General features: G+C 36.0%; 1 pseudogene; it reads left to right on the top strand.

The window, feature by feature from the left end:
- The first annotated feature begins 984 nt into the window (after positions 1 to 984).
- LOC125283587 (olfactory receptor 4L1-like) lies at positions 985 to 1,925 on the top strand (annotated as a pseudogene).
- Positions 1,926 to 14,067: the final 12,142 nt, after the last annotated feature.

The following is a 14,067-nucleotide window of genomic DNA, read 5'->3' as shown; positions in this document are numbered from 1 at the left end:
ACTGTGAATAGTAATACACGAAATGGAGAAAACAAGCTCATAAGGATCTAAGGATGAGTCCATGCTTCCAGAAATTCTCAGTATACTACACAACAGAAACAAAAAAGCAACATTATTTTTAAAAGATTATATATATATATATATATATATATATATATATATATATATATATATATTAGAGAGTGCATGAGTGAATGTAGGGAAGGGCAGAGGGAGGAGGAGGGAGAGAATCTTAAGCAGATGAGTTTGGAGCTCTGTGCAGGGTTTGATCTCACAACCCTGAGACCATGACCTCAGTAAAATCAAGAGTTGGACACTTAACCAACTGAGCCAGCCAGGCACCCAAAAAAGCAAAATTATTTTTAATGACTTAAAGAAATTTCTTTCATGTACAAATTAGCCCTAGGTTGTGTGTGTGTGTGTATGTGTGTGTGTGTGAGTGTGTGTGTGTGTGTGTGTGTGTGTGTGTGTGTGTACATTTTCTTTATTTATTGTAGAAATATGGAATGGTCTTAACAAGTTACTTCACTGATACAGGACAATACAATTTCCTCGTTTTTCAAATTCTCTATTCCTTATATATTGTAAGATAATCTCAAGAGGTGACAGAAAATAGTGATAATAAATGGCAAAATAAACACTAATGTAACAACTTATCTAATTTTTCCAAGTGAGCAAATTAGTAACAATCAAGATCAATTGATAAAAGAGGGTCATTTAAAAGAATAAATCAATAGAAAATAAAATTTCCACTCCTTCAAATGCTTTTTAATTGCTGCATAACTATAATATTGTTTCAAAGTGATGTGACCTACAAAATAATTTCAAATTATAGACAGTGATGCTGATATGTTTAATATTATATATTTTCATAAGTTCAACTATTATTCATCAAATAGAAATAGGAAAACATCAGTGCTAATTATGGCTTTACTTTTGTTTTCTCTTGGTATAAAAGAACTTCTGGAGCCTTTCTGAATCAAGTAAATGGATCTTAAAAATGGATCTGTAGTGACTGAGTTTATTTTACTAGGATTTTCTGGACAACGGGAACTTCAGATTTTCTTCTTTGTAACATTCTCCTTAATCTACAGTGCTACTGTTTTGGGAAATACTCTCATTATGGTCACAGTGACATTTAGTTCCACTCTTCATTCTCCCATGTACTTCCTCCTGGGAAACCTCTCCTTTCTGGATATGTGTCTCTCCACTGTCACCACACCCAAAATGATCACAGACTTACTCAACGAACACAAGACCATCTCCATTTGGGGCTGCATGACCCAGATGTTCTTTATGCACTTCTTTGGGGGTGCTGAGATGACTCTTTTGATAGCCATGGCCTTTGACAGGTATGTAGCCATATGCAAACCCCTGCACTACAGGACAATCATGAGCCACAGGCTGCTGAGTGGGTTTGTGATACTTTTATGGACAATTGGGTTTGTACACACCATGAGCCAGCTGGTATTGACAGTAAACTTGCCTTTCTGTGGCCCCAATGTCATAGACAATATATTTTGTGACCTTCCCCTTGTGATTAAGCTTGCTTGTATGGACACATACACCCTGGAATTCTTCATCATTGCTGACAGTGGGCTGCTCTCATTCACCTGTTTCATCCTCCTGCTTGTCTCCTACACTGTTGTCCTGATCACTGTACAACAAAGACCATCTGGAGGGCTCTCCAAGGCTCTGTCCACACTGTCTGCACACATCATTGTGGTCACTCTGTTCTTGGACCTTGTATCTTTATCTATGCCTGGCCATTCAATAGTTTCACAGGCAATAAAGTCCTTGCTGTGTTTTACACTGTTATCACACCCTTACTGAATCCTATTATCTACACCCTGAGAAATCAGAAAATGCAAGGGGCCATGAGCAAATTATGGTTCCAACATGTTATCTCTACACAGAACTTCTAGATCTGAGCATTATATAATTAACATAACTTTCAAATACTGTGATAACAGAGGTTAAATAGATTATACATAATATACGCTTTCACTCTTATGTTAAAGTGACCAGGGCAGAACCATTGTGCAGAAAACCATAAAATATTTTAATTCGCGTTTACTACTGCTAAAGCACATAATGAGAATGAGTCACACAGAAAACAGACATTTGAAATCACTAAGCAGTTTTCCACAGATATTCAGTATATTTACTGGTGAAGAAAACAATTTAAAAAATATGGTGAATACTAACAGAGATGATTTTAATAGATGTGGATTGGTAACGACATTCATAGACTCATACTATCTTTAAATGAAGTACCAGTATAAATGACGAGTGAAATAATGTGAACAACAATGGGAAAGATATGATTCTAATCTCTTGATCCAATGAGACAAATAATTAAATTTGACAGCAGAGTGAATATAAAATGCCAGAGAGAATGTGAGATACCAGAGGGAAGGAACCAATGCAAAGACAGTTTCAGTAGAAGTACAAAAAGCAGCCTTGAAACCAAATGCTCCAAGAAATATCATAAGGCTGCACAGTTGCATTTCAAACCTCAATAAATAAAAGTAGAAGGATATTTCTTGATTTTAGGTACCATACCATGTAACTTATTCTTTCCAAGTGCTTTACATAAATTACACTTAAATTTGCCTCTGGTAAGCTTACAATCCTTATTCTAATTATCAGCTAAATCCGATTTGGTTCTGAGTGTTGAGGAGGGGGCAGTGCATGCCAAATTGGGAATCCCATACTCATTGATGGTAATCTTAAGTATTCTGTCCCAATTCAAGACACCAATATTTCTTGTCTCCTCTAGGCAACAGCTTTCTAATAGATTCTAAACTACTGTATATGTTCTTTCCTCCATTGAATGCATTCTCCACAAGCATCCAGAGTGATGTGATTAAAATGCAATTCTCAATGTTTCTTCCCTGCCTAAAACTGTTTTCTGGCATTGAGACGAAGGTTCATATCCTTAACTGGCCTTCAAAAGCCAACGTGCTTCTGGAATTCTGCTCTAATCTACTCTTTCATAATGTCAGATTTATATTTACTTACTTTTTTTTAAAGACTACTGAGTTTTTTTTTTATCGTATATTTGCCTTTCATTTATTTTTTTATTATGTTCAGTTAGCCAACACATAGTACATCATTAGTTTTTGATGTAGAGTTCAACGATTCATTAGTTGCATCTAACACCCAGTGCTCATCACAACATGTGCCCTCCTTAATACCCATCACCTAGATACCCCATCCCCCCACCTCCACCCCCTTCTGAAACCCTCAGTTTGTTTCCCGGAGTCCAGAGTCTCTCATGGTTTGTCTCCCTCTCTGATTTCTTCCCCTTCAGTTTATACTGACTTTCTTTCAAATTCTCCAGAGTACCAGGCATCTTAATTGAGGACTATTTCCGGGCTGTTTCCTTCACCTAGAATGATCTTCCATTACTTTTTCACCCAGCTAACTTCCTCTTACAGTACAGAACCCACATTCAATATTATATTTTAGAACCCCTTTCCTATATGTCCTTGGCCAGTGTAGATTTTTTTATTTTACTCATTTATAGATGCTGCAATTTCCATTCTTTGCATAAAATATGGCAATAATTATTTGCACACTTATAGGTTAATATCAGCTTTGTCTTTAGCTATAAATTCTATGTACCTCCAATATCTAGCATACCTATTGGTGCCCAGCAGTTCATACATATTTACTGAATGAAGAAAGAAAAGATGAAATAACTGTATTCTACCAGAATATTATTCAATTTGACCTACAACTAAGAAATACATGCACTTCTACTATGAGATATCTGTTAAAAAATCAGAGTACATAAGGGTATATATTGCTCATATATTTTAGTAATTGAGTTATATGGATGAGAGCCTTGTTATTAAAGAAAAGGAATGTGGAAGAAATTAAAAATTTTAGGCAAATGGAAGAAAATAAAGCAAGTTCAGAATATTTGCTATGAAAACTATATTCAACTGTATCTTTACACAGTAAATATAAAATGTCAGTCTTACAATAAAGCACATCCTATTTAAATAAATGATAACCATTTATAAGGTAAAATATGCATCCAGTGGGGGATGGGATTACACTCCAACTGATAAAATATTACATAAGATTTTTGTGTCTGTCAGTATAGTACACTCAAAGTCCTAAACCACTCTGCTAACCAAGCACATAAACTGCTAGAATCATCTAAAATAATCTTTAAAATCAATTACAGATTTTAAGAGAAAGTAAACAAATCACATCTGAGGCCCTGTATGAAGCTTCAGCTCCATGCCAGGAGGGTAAGCCACACTGGACCATTGCCCACTCTGAGAACACCGACAAAATACTATTGCCTAGAGATCCTATAAATTTGGGAGAGTACTGTGGATTGGCCCTTGGGCCCTAACAGGGATAGAAATTGACTGGAGGCCGTGCTGTGTACACATATTTTCTGGGGAAAAAAAGAGAGAGAGAGAAAGAGAGAGAGAATATTAGAAGAAAGCCTGGCTAGCAGAAGCAGACAGCAAGAAAAAGATGTTAACCAAACTTGTTTCTGGATGTAGATGAAAATAAATGGGTCCTTCAGAAAAGCTGGGCTTATCATCATATTCTTTGTATGTTTCCACACATCAGTGTGAGAATTTTCTTTTAACTTGCTACTTAAGGTTGTAGGCTCAGGCATTTGGCAAAATTAAACAAATACTCACTGAAAAAAAAATGTTCCTTGAAACTAGGCTACACTGAACTCTCACAGAAAAGTTTTACAAAAAAACTCACAATCAAAAATCACAAGACAAACAAATAAAAACATCCCAGCAAATATGACAGTCAGGAGAAAGTACAAAGACAATGCATGAAATGGGAGAAAAAATACTTATAAGTCATGAATCTGATAAGACACATCGGTCCAGAATACATAAAGAACACAATTCTAGAATTAAAAGACAAATAACTCAGTTAAAAAAAATGGGCAAAGGATCTAAGTAAAAAAGTCTCCAAAGAAGATATATAAATGGGCAATAAACACATGAAAAGATGCTCAACATCATTAGTCACTAGGGCTATACAAATGAAAATCATAGTAAGATACCACTTCATATCCACTAGGATGGCTATAATCAAAAAAGACGAGAACACAGAGCAGTTGGAACCCTCATACATTGCTGCTGGAATGTAAAATGGTGCAACCATTTTGGAGAAAATTCTAGCAGTTCCTCAAAATGTTAAACATACAGTTACCATGTAACCTAGAAATTTCACTCCAAATATATATGCAACAGAAAAAAAACACATGCCCACACAAAAGACTGAACATGAAAGGTTACAGCAGCTTTATTCACAAAATTTAAAAAAATGCAAAAAACCCAGCATTCATCAATTAATGAATGGATAAACCAAAGGCAGTGTATCTATACAATGGAATATTATTTGGCAATAAAAAGGAATCAAGTACTGACAGATGCTATAACATGCATGACTCTTGAAAAATTAGGCAATGGACAAGAAAGGAGGCACAAAAGACCACATGCTGCATGAGTCCATTTGTATAAAGTGTCCACAATAAGCAAATCTTTAGAGGAACAAAGTAGATTAATGGTTACCTAGGTATGGGGGGGAGGGGAACAAGGATGTGGTCTTTTGTGACTGGCTTCTCTCCTTTAGCCTAATGTTTTCCAGATTCACCCACATGGCAGCATGCATGAATACTTAATGCTAGGAGCCACATCAGCAACATGGCAGAGTAGGAAATCCCCCCTTACCCACACAAATACACCAATTCATCCAGAATTCATGGAAAAATTCCTTTTGAGAAAAATAAAAAACTAATTGAAAGTCTCCTGCACCCTAGGTGAATGCAAAGCCAGGTTCACTGAAGCATTAAGGAAATTCAGGACACCCTTTCACCAGAGATCCTGTCCCTGTCACAATGTCATATGAACAGGAAGAGATGCCCTAGCTCCCAGTTTCCCCAAGGGGAGGATAGGAGCTTCTTCACACGTCCAGTGTCCCAGCTTTTCAGAATGGGCTTCCTGATGACTAGATTCTTCCTTGTCAGTCTTGGAGTTCTGACATGTTTGGTACCTTCTAGCTGTCTGAGGGAGAACAGAGGCAATAGCTTGGGCTAGTAGATACCACTGAGCTTCCTCACTGCTCAGCACAGAGTGGGTACATTAAAAAATCCCAGCTCTCACCTTCTCCTTGGGGAGTATAAGAGTTGATCCATGCATCCAACACCCTAACTTCTCTCGAGCTTCCCAAAGAACTAGCTTCTCTCTCACCAATACTGAAGCTCTGATGGTTCTTGCATAGTCTAAGCAGCTGGGAGAGAAAGGAGATACAGCTTGGTCTGACAGAAGCCAGAGCTTCCCCTACACCCTACCCCAAGCTCAGCACAGAGCACGAAAACAAAAACCATGCCAAGAAGCTACCTGATTCTTCCTGGGGACGGAAAAATTTGCAGGACTCCCCACCCCCTGCCAAGAACCCCTGGCCAGGCTTATTGGTGGTGATCTCTTCCTGTATAAGACCAATCTGTGAAGACTGGGAGAGGTGCCTGCATTGTCCAATGCAGAAACACCAACACAGAGAACTGAAGAAAATGGAGAACCAAGCCAAAAAAAGGGAACAAGATAAATCTACAGAAAATGACCCTAATAAAATGAACTTATATGATTTACCTGACAGAGAATTAAAACAAATATAAAGATGCTCACTGAGGTCAAGAGAATAATGTATGAAGGAGACTTCAATACTCCCTTTCAATAATAGTCCCCTGGCTTCTGCTGGTACCTGAAAGCTCATTCTTGAAATTGCTTTGTGTCAGTATCTTTCCTCTTTTATCAGGCCCAGTGTGTCCTAAGGATCCTGCTGGGACTTTAGTTATCTCACAGGAGAAAAGGCTCTGAAGCTTCCTTGAGCAGGAGGAAGTTCTACCTCTTATTGCAATCAAGGAGTTTGCAGAGCCAAAGTATTCAGGGTCATTTACCCAGAGGTACCCATCCCAGATTTTAGGGTCCTAGATTTTTCCTTCCAGTGCCTTGACCTTACCATACATGACACACATGCCTTCCCTGAGTGTTTGTATGTTGTTGGAGCTGTGTAACCCTGTGAGATCTTCAGTTATTCCTGTTTATGGTACTTCTACTACAGGAGTTAAGGAGGTCTTTGTAAACCATAAAAGAGTTCCTTAGGTCCCTATACTTAAACTATAACTGCTTGTTATGGTCTTCCATTTCTTATTGTAAGGCACCAATACAACTTAGCAATAAGCAAATAACTCTACTATTCATAGGAATTTTTCTCCCCTTAAATTCCAAATGACTGGATCGGTCACTGGCAATAGCATTGCTTTTCCACAAGATGTTTCCCCAGGTCACCACCACTGCAATCTTTAGGGTTTTTATCTGTTTGTTTTTGTTTTTAAGTAGGCTCCACTCCCAACATGGGGCTTGAACTCATGATCCTGAGATCAAGAGTTCAAGAGCTGCATGCTCCACTGACTGAGCCAGCCAGGCACCGCACAGCCACTGAAGTCTTAAGCAATCAGGCACTTATATTATGGCAGGACTTGTCTGTGTCCCATCTACCACTTGTAATGGAGTCCTATTCCCACACCAGGTAGTGAGTAAACCAACCACAATCCCCATTTATCACCTGCTTTCTCAGATCACTCCCAGTACCACTTATTAGTTTACGTCATCTGAGAAGGAGACACCTAGACACATTTAGAGTATATTCACAGTGGAATACAACTCAGTAATAAAATTTAAAAACATTTTTTAAACTAGCATAAGCAACAGTATAGATACATCTCTAAAACATTGTATTAGTCAGAAGACATTCAAAACAAAAGAGTACATATAGTGAGATTTTATTTAAATGAAGTTTAAAAATAGACAAAACTGATATTTACTGATAGAAATGAGAAGTTATTAGCTCTGATAGTGAATATTTACTGCAAAGGAGCCCAAAGGAAATTTTTGTAAGATACATGCTTTGTAATTTGGTAAGTGTCGTAGTTTCATTGATTCGTGCATAGGAAAAAAATTTCATACAGTACATCCCTGGTGTTCGAGTGAAGTTCCATGATTCATTAGTTGTGTATAACTGAATGGTGACTAACATAATAAAAATATTACTATAATAAAAAAAATAAAGTGATTGAAATTTCAAAAAAAAAGGAAAAAAATTCAATCTATACATTTAAGATAAGCTCATCTTAATATCTGTAAGATATTTCTCATATCATAAAGGGAATTAAAAACAGGCTAGTACAAAAAAAAAGAACAACAAAAACAATAAAGTGGTTTTAAGTAGGATTTGGGATGATATTCTTTCAAGAGTACTGCCAGTAAAAGAAAATGTTTTGATACATTGTGGAAACAATATTATTTATTTTAGAGCAATATCTTGCTTTGTTTCTTTACCAGAAACATCTGTTTTTCTCCCTTGAGGAGTCTCTAGCCAGCTGCTGTGAGTTCTTACAGCCAATGCCTAATTACATGCTCCAGAGTAAAAATAGGCCTGGGGGAAAGGAATTCTTTCCTTTTTCCTCCAATAGGTTGGCTGGGCTTAACAGATATCTTGCTATTTGTTCGTTGGAGTTTTTTTATTTTAAATTTGTCTTTTGAATTTTTGTGGCCTATTTGTGCCTAATTTTACATTATGTGCCTAATTTTACATTATGTGTTAAAATTAAACTAGCAGTACACTATAGTTAACAGTATATTCCAATTTATATGTTCCTTCCAGCAAAATAATCTGATTTATGAGTAAATTATTTATTACCTAAACTCTTTTTCCCTGGTACTAACACCTGAAGAGATGACCGTATTTTACAAATAGAAACGTAGTTTAGAACGTTTAACTTTTAGTCTACACTTTTTATTAAGTGTATATATCAATTTCTCAGTTCAAACTGAGAAACACAGTCATCAAAGTTATAGGTCATTTCACATGACTAGATAGAGCTTTAGTCTTCTTACTTGACAAGGTAATGTGTCAAGCTTTGGGGGAAAATAGATTGCTGTCATAGTTTCATTACAAATAAAGTTGAATGACTAATATGAAGAATCTCAGAGGTTCTATTCATCTAAAAATATTCTAATTTTTAATTGAGAAGTTAGTTTGCCTCTCAAGGTGCAATGTGGAATGCAAAGGGGTTCTTCCTTTTATATTGAATTATCTCCTCTGATTATCTGTTCCTTTCCTTAATAGTAATGTGGCTTTTGTTTCAAGAACTTGAAGGCTGATTTTTAGTTATGATTTCTGAATTTTGAATGGACTCCTCTTTGCCTAGAAATGATAAAACAATTGACTTCTCCATAGGATCAAACATCCATCTAATTAAAAGGAAAGAAAGAAAGAAAAAAGAGAAAGAGTGAGAGAAAGAAGAAAATATATATACATGAATAATACAATGATGGTATCTATTTTTGTCCTGTTACCTTAACATCAAATCTCTGTATTGAAGCTAGCTTGACTTCTATTTATTTTGTCACAATATATTTCATATAAGTAGGGTTAAAGTTACTAGTAAGGTACCATTGCCTGAAATGATTTTTAAAGCAGCGCACTGGTATTACACAGGGATATTTTCTTAAAATTTTTCATTTTAAGTTTGACTAAACAAAACAAACAGACTATAAACAAAACTAACTTGTTTGACTAAGTTTGACTAAACTAAACTTAGTCAAACTAAGTTTGACTAAACAAAAACAAACAGAACTATAAAGTAATGAAGTATTACTAAGTTCAAAATAACATGGATTCAGAAGCTAAAACAGAAGAAAGAGAAGGACACTCCTGGAACGTTAGAAAGCAGAGAGCAAGTCTGAATCATGGGGACATGTCTGGACTAGAAACATTGGTAAGGCAGGATAGCCTAGGGGAGAGAGGTATCAGAGAACAACCTCACGCTATTCCTGTAATATTCCTGTAAAAGCCTCCACTGCAGCCACTAAACTTGCCAGTAAACAGCAAACATGCCAACCAATTCACCTGCCTCGTCTGTCACCTCTTTAAATCTTTTTGGATTTCTTCTTCCCTTTTTTTTTTTCTTTTTTCCAGCTACTGATTTCTTCTGCTTTCATTATCAGCAATTTATGATTAAATAAAAAAAAAAGATTTTAAGTCACAGGTTGTGATACACTACCAAGACCCCTATGACTTGCCTAAAATATTAAAATCTCATTGTCATCCAGTCATTCTTTCTTTGTTAACATGAATGTAAAAGACTGTTTGCTATTACATCTTATAAAAATTGAGATAGTTTATTTTTCAAAACTGAGATACATTTTTTTAAAAATTGCAAACTTAAATAGCTCATTTTACTGAAGTTTAACACATGAAAAAAGATAAATAAGAAAATAAAATGATCCTAGAGAGGGGTTTTTCATTATTAGGATGTGGAGAGGTGTAGCCCATGCAGTTCCCACTGGGTAGCAATCTAGTGGGTCACTCATGCATTGCTCCAGAAAACCGATTACCTGCTAGTAAACAGATGGAAGCAGAACAAAACCTAAAATAATCCATTAGGCAAGAAAACACACACTAATATTTCATATGTGGGAAAACTGTCACACAAACGAAAATAATTCAGACAAATAATTATAAATACAGTGGAATAACGCAGTTACATATTCTTTCTAAGGAATATTTTAGAAGAAATCAAGAATATACTATATTTAACTGCAATAGGTTAGAAAAAATGGCTACATTTCTTTGAAGCTATTTCCATAAAGGTAGAGTCCACTTCCCCTACCTTGTATTTGGTCTGGTTTTATGTTTTCATTAGAAGAATGGAATGCAACAGAAATATTTTGTACTACAAATTTCACTCTTGTCTATATGAATGCTTCTTTGCAATGGGGTATATTTCAAAAGGTGCATTCTATTTCCCCCTATCTTGAAGTTTGGTTGCTTTTGGGACTGCTTTGATTAATAGAATGTGGTGGAACCACCATTCTGGAATTTCTAAGCTTAAGGTCACTGAAACTACTTCTTCATGTCCTCAGACATCCAAGAACACCAAGCTGTATAGAAGCCCATGGCAGCCTTCATTAAAATGAGAGGTCATATGAAAACAGAGGTCCTGAAGTTTGAAAGAGTACATGGAGTAAGAAGCCCAGTCACACACCAGTTACTGTGTGAGACATGGCTGAAGTCATCTTAGATCATCTGTGCCCAGCTGACTAACCCTGTCAATGCCACATGGAGAAGACTTGGCTATCATTGCTGAAACACTGCCTGAATTCCAGAATCATGAATAAACAACAAATTATCATTGTCTTAAATTACTAGGCTATGAGTTAATCCTTATACAGTTATAAATAATAAGTGGAGATAGGTACCTGTATTGGGATACTGCAAACAAAAACATGTGGCAGCAGCTTTGGGACCAGCAAAGGCAGAGTTTAGAATGTCAGCAAGGAGATAGTCAGAGGGGCCAGAATAGCAAGTAAGGAACTTGACATTGGAGGATAGAAAAGAGAAGCACCTCGCATATGATAGTGACATGTTTGGTGAAGTATCTTCAGTTAAATAAATATGGAATATGGAAAATGTATAAGTTTCCTTAAAGATATGGCTCAAGAATATTGTAGACAGAATGTCGACAACACCATATGATTATGTTAATCCTGTGTGTGATAGAGTACAGGAAGACAGAGAGATCCTAAGAAGAAATACTTTTATCTGTTTTCAAAAGATCTTAGAGAAACTATAGATGGCCCAGGACAGTCCGTCCAATTGGCAAAAACAAACAGAAAGAAACTTCATGAAAGAAATAACTTCAGAATAAAGAATAAATCAATGATGTGGCTCTGAGCCCCTTTGATAAGTCTTCAGGAACACTAGAGACAATGCCTAGTAGAACCTTGGCTGGAAAATATGATCTCCAAGAATCTTACAGGTTTTGACCACTGCAGCTAAGAACACTTAGCTGCCAGAGAGCATTTGAATTCTGTCCCTTTTCTATTTTTCTTTCATATTCATTAGAATATTTGAGATATCCTTCTAGAGAACTGCAAACAATATTATCTCTATCACTTTACCTCTTTTCTCCACTTTTCATCATCTCCTACTACACCTCTGCCTGAACCAGACATATTTGAATGGAAGTACATTTGACTGTATATTGTATTTCTTTTGTAAAATTTAAATTTGTTAGCTTAATTTTAATATGACTCAAACTGACCCCATCTTCCCTTTTAACATATAACAAGGAAACTAAAGTAAATGGAGTTTTGTACAATTAAGTTTTTTTTTCTTTATGTAATATTCTTTTGTTGAAAAAGAGAAGACCTTCATTTTGCTATGGCAGAACACAGGAATTACATATCGAAAAAAGTGAGTAAGTATGAATACCAAGGTCAGATAGAGTAATTCTTCTTTGAGAGGGCACTTCCCTAAAAGAAGTAGTCTCTAAGACACCCTAAAGTTCTCTTATTTAAAGTTCTCTTATTTGTTCCTGAAAAATCTTGAGCATAATATGCTCTGTAACTCTTTTGCACCCAAAATATGCAGATGCTAACATATACCATTGACTTAGTCTTAACCTCTTATTAAACACCAATACCTTCTCGTCACTTACATGAATTATATAAGAAAGATCTAAAATAATCTCCCTAGTGGGCACCTGGCTGACTCAGTCAGTAGAGCAACAACTCTTGATCTCAGGGTTGTTAAGTTTGAGCCCCGTGGTGGGTATAGAGATTACTTAAAAATAAAATCTTAAAAATAAATGAAATGAAATAACCTCTCCAGGCTTACTATTTTTATTATGCTTGGTAAACATGTGTACCATTCCATTATCACTGTCAGTGTTAAAATGTCAAATTTAAAATGCTGACACGAGTTTGTGGGGCCTTAGCTGACACATGTTTTGAATATCTTTAATTCTTAAAATGTTCTTGTCTTATTCTTTTTCTAATTCTACTTGACATTCTAATAATTCCCATTGGAAGCATTCTGCTTGCTTAAGGTAGCTATAAAACCCCAAAGCATATCCCCCATTGCATCACAAATTAGAGAGCAGATTTCACAATTTACAATGTCCCACCATGAGGACATATATTTAAAGAATAATTCAGGAATGATCAATTAATCTCTTTTTCATCAAAAGGAAGAGGAGAGTCCCTTGTTTGAGAGTGGCTCTGGAGCCCTAAGGAGGTGAAATTTTTGACCACTCTTCATATTTAAGAGAAATTGAGAGGAAGAAGAGAAAAAAAAAAGTCATACTATCTGAATGGGACATCTGCTGCCTTAAATAGCATGGGAATAGAATCATCCTGCAGAAAGAGAAAGAGTAAGATCTAAATTCAGACATACAGCACTTTCTACCTTATCCCTCAAATATACCTCCCACCAGCCCTCCTCATGAATAGTATTATATTAAGGGGATGAAAGTCTTTAATTGCATTATTAAAAAAAAAGTGAGAATGCCAATAGCTTAGGGAGATTCACCATTTGGACTTAATTTGCGTATCATTCAAATGACTAAATTTTCCCCAGGGTAAATCAGGGAAAAAGAAAATTAGGAATCACAAGTCACAGAGGGCAGGCCAAACCAAATCCAGAGACAAACTTCGCTGACTTCACAAGTGTGCAAGCCTCTTGGTTTCCACACTCAGCTGGCATGAGTTTCTTCTCCTGCATATGGTCCCAGAAAACACGAACATGAGGCTCAGAGTTAAAGATCTTAAAACAAGAAACATTTGTTTCACAGATTCTAGCTGAATTAGGTAAGAAAACTACATTCTTCCTTGAAACAACACAAATTTTTACCCTGCAGTGACTCAGATTTAAGCAGTCACCATCTCTGGGATTAACTCCAGCACAGTGACAAAAACAAAAACAAAACTACTGACACTGGGTCCGCTCAGCATTTTTACTAGAATTTGTCTAATAACTAAGTGCTTTCTTAGTTTAGTTTGTGTAGATGTGATCTGGCTACTATCTCATTTGATCCTCATATCAAGCTTGTGCAGTAGACAGAGTGGATGTATTATTTATTATTTATAGATTTAAAAAATTCATATTTTAAAAGACTGAATGACTTGCCTAAGAGTATACAGTTACCAAATTGCAGGAATAGTG

Source organism: Ursus arctos, unplaced genomic scaffold (assembly GCF_023065955.2).
Source record: "Ursus arctos isolate Adak ecotype North America unplaced genomic scaffold, UrsArc2.0 scaffold_31, whole genome shotgun sequence".
Classification (NCBI taxonomy): domain Eukaryota; kingdom Metazoa; phylum Chordata; class Mammalia; order Carnivora; family Ursidae; genus Ursus; species Ursus arctos.
This window is presented reverse-complemented; position numbering and strand designations above follow the sequence as displayed.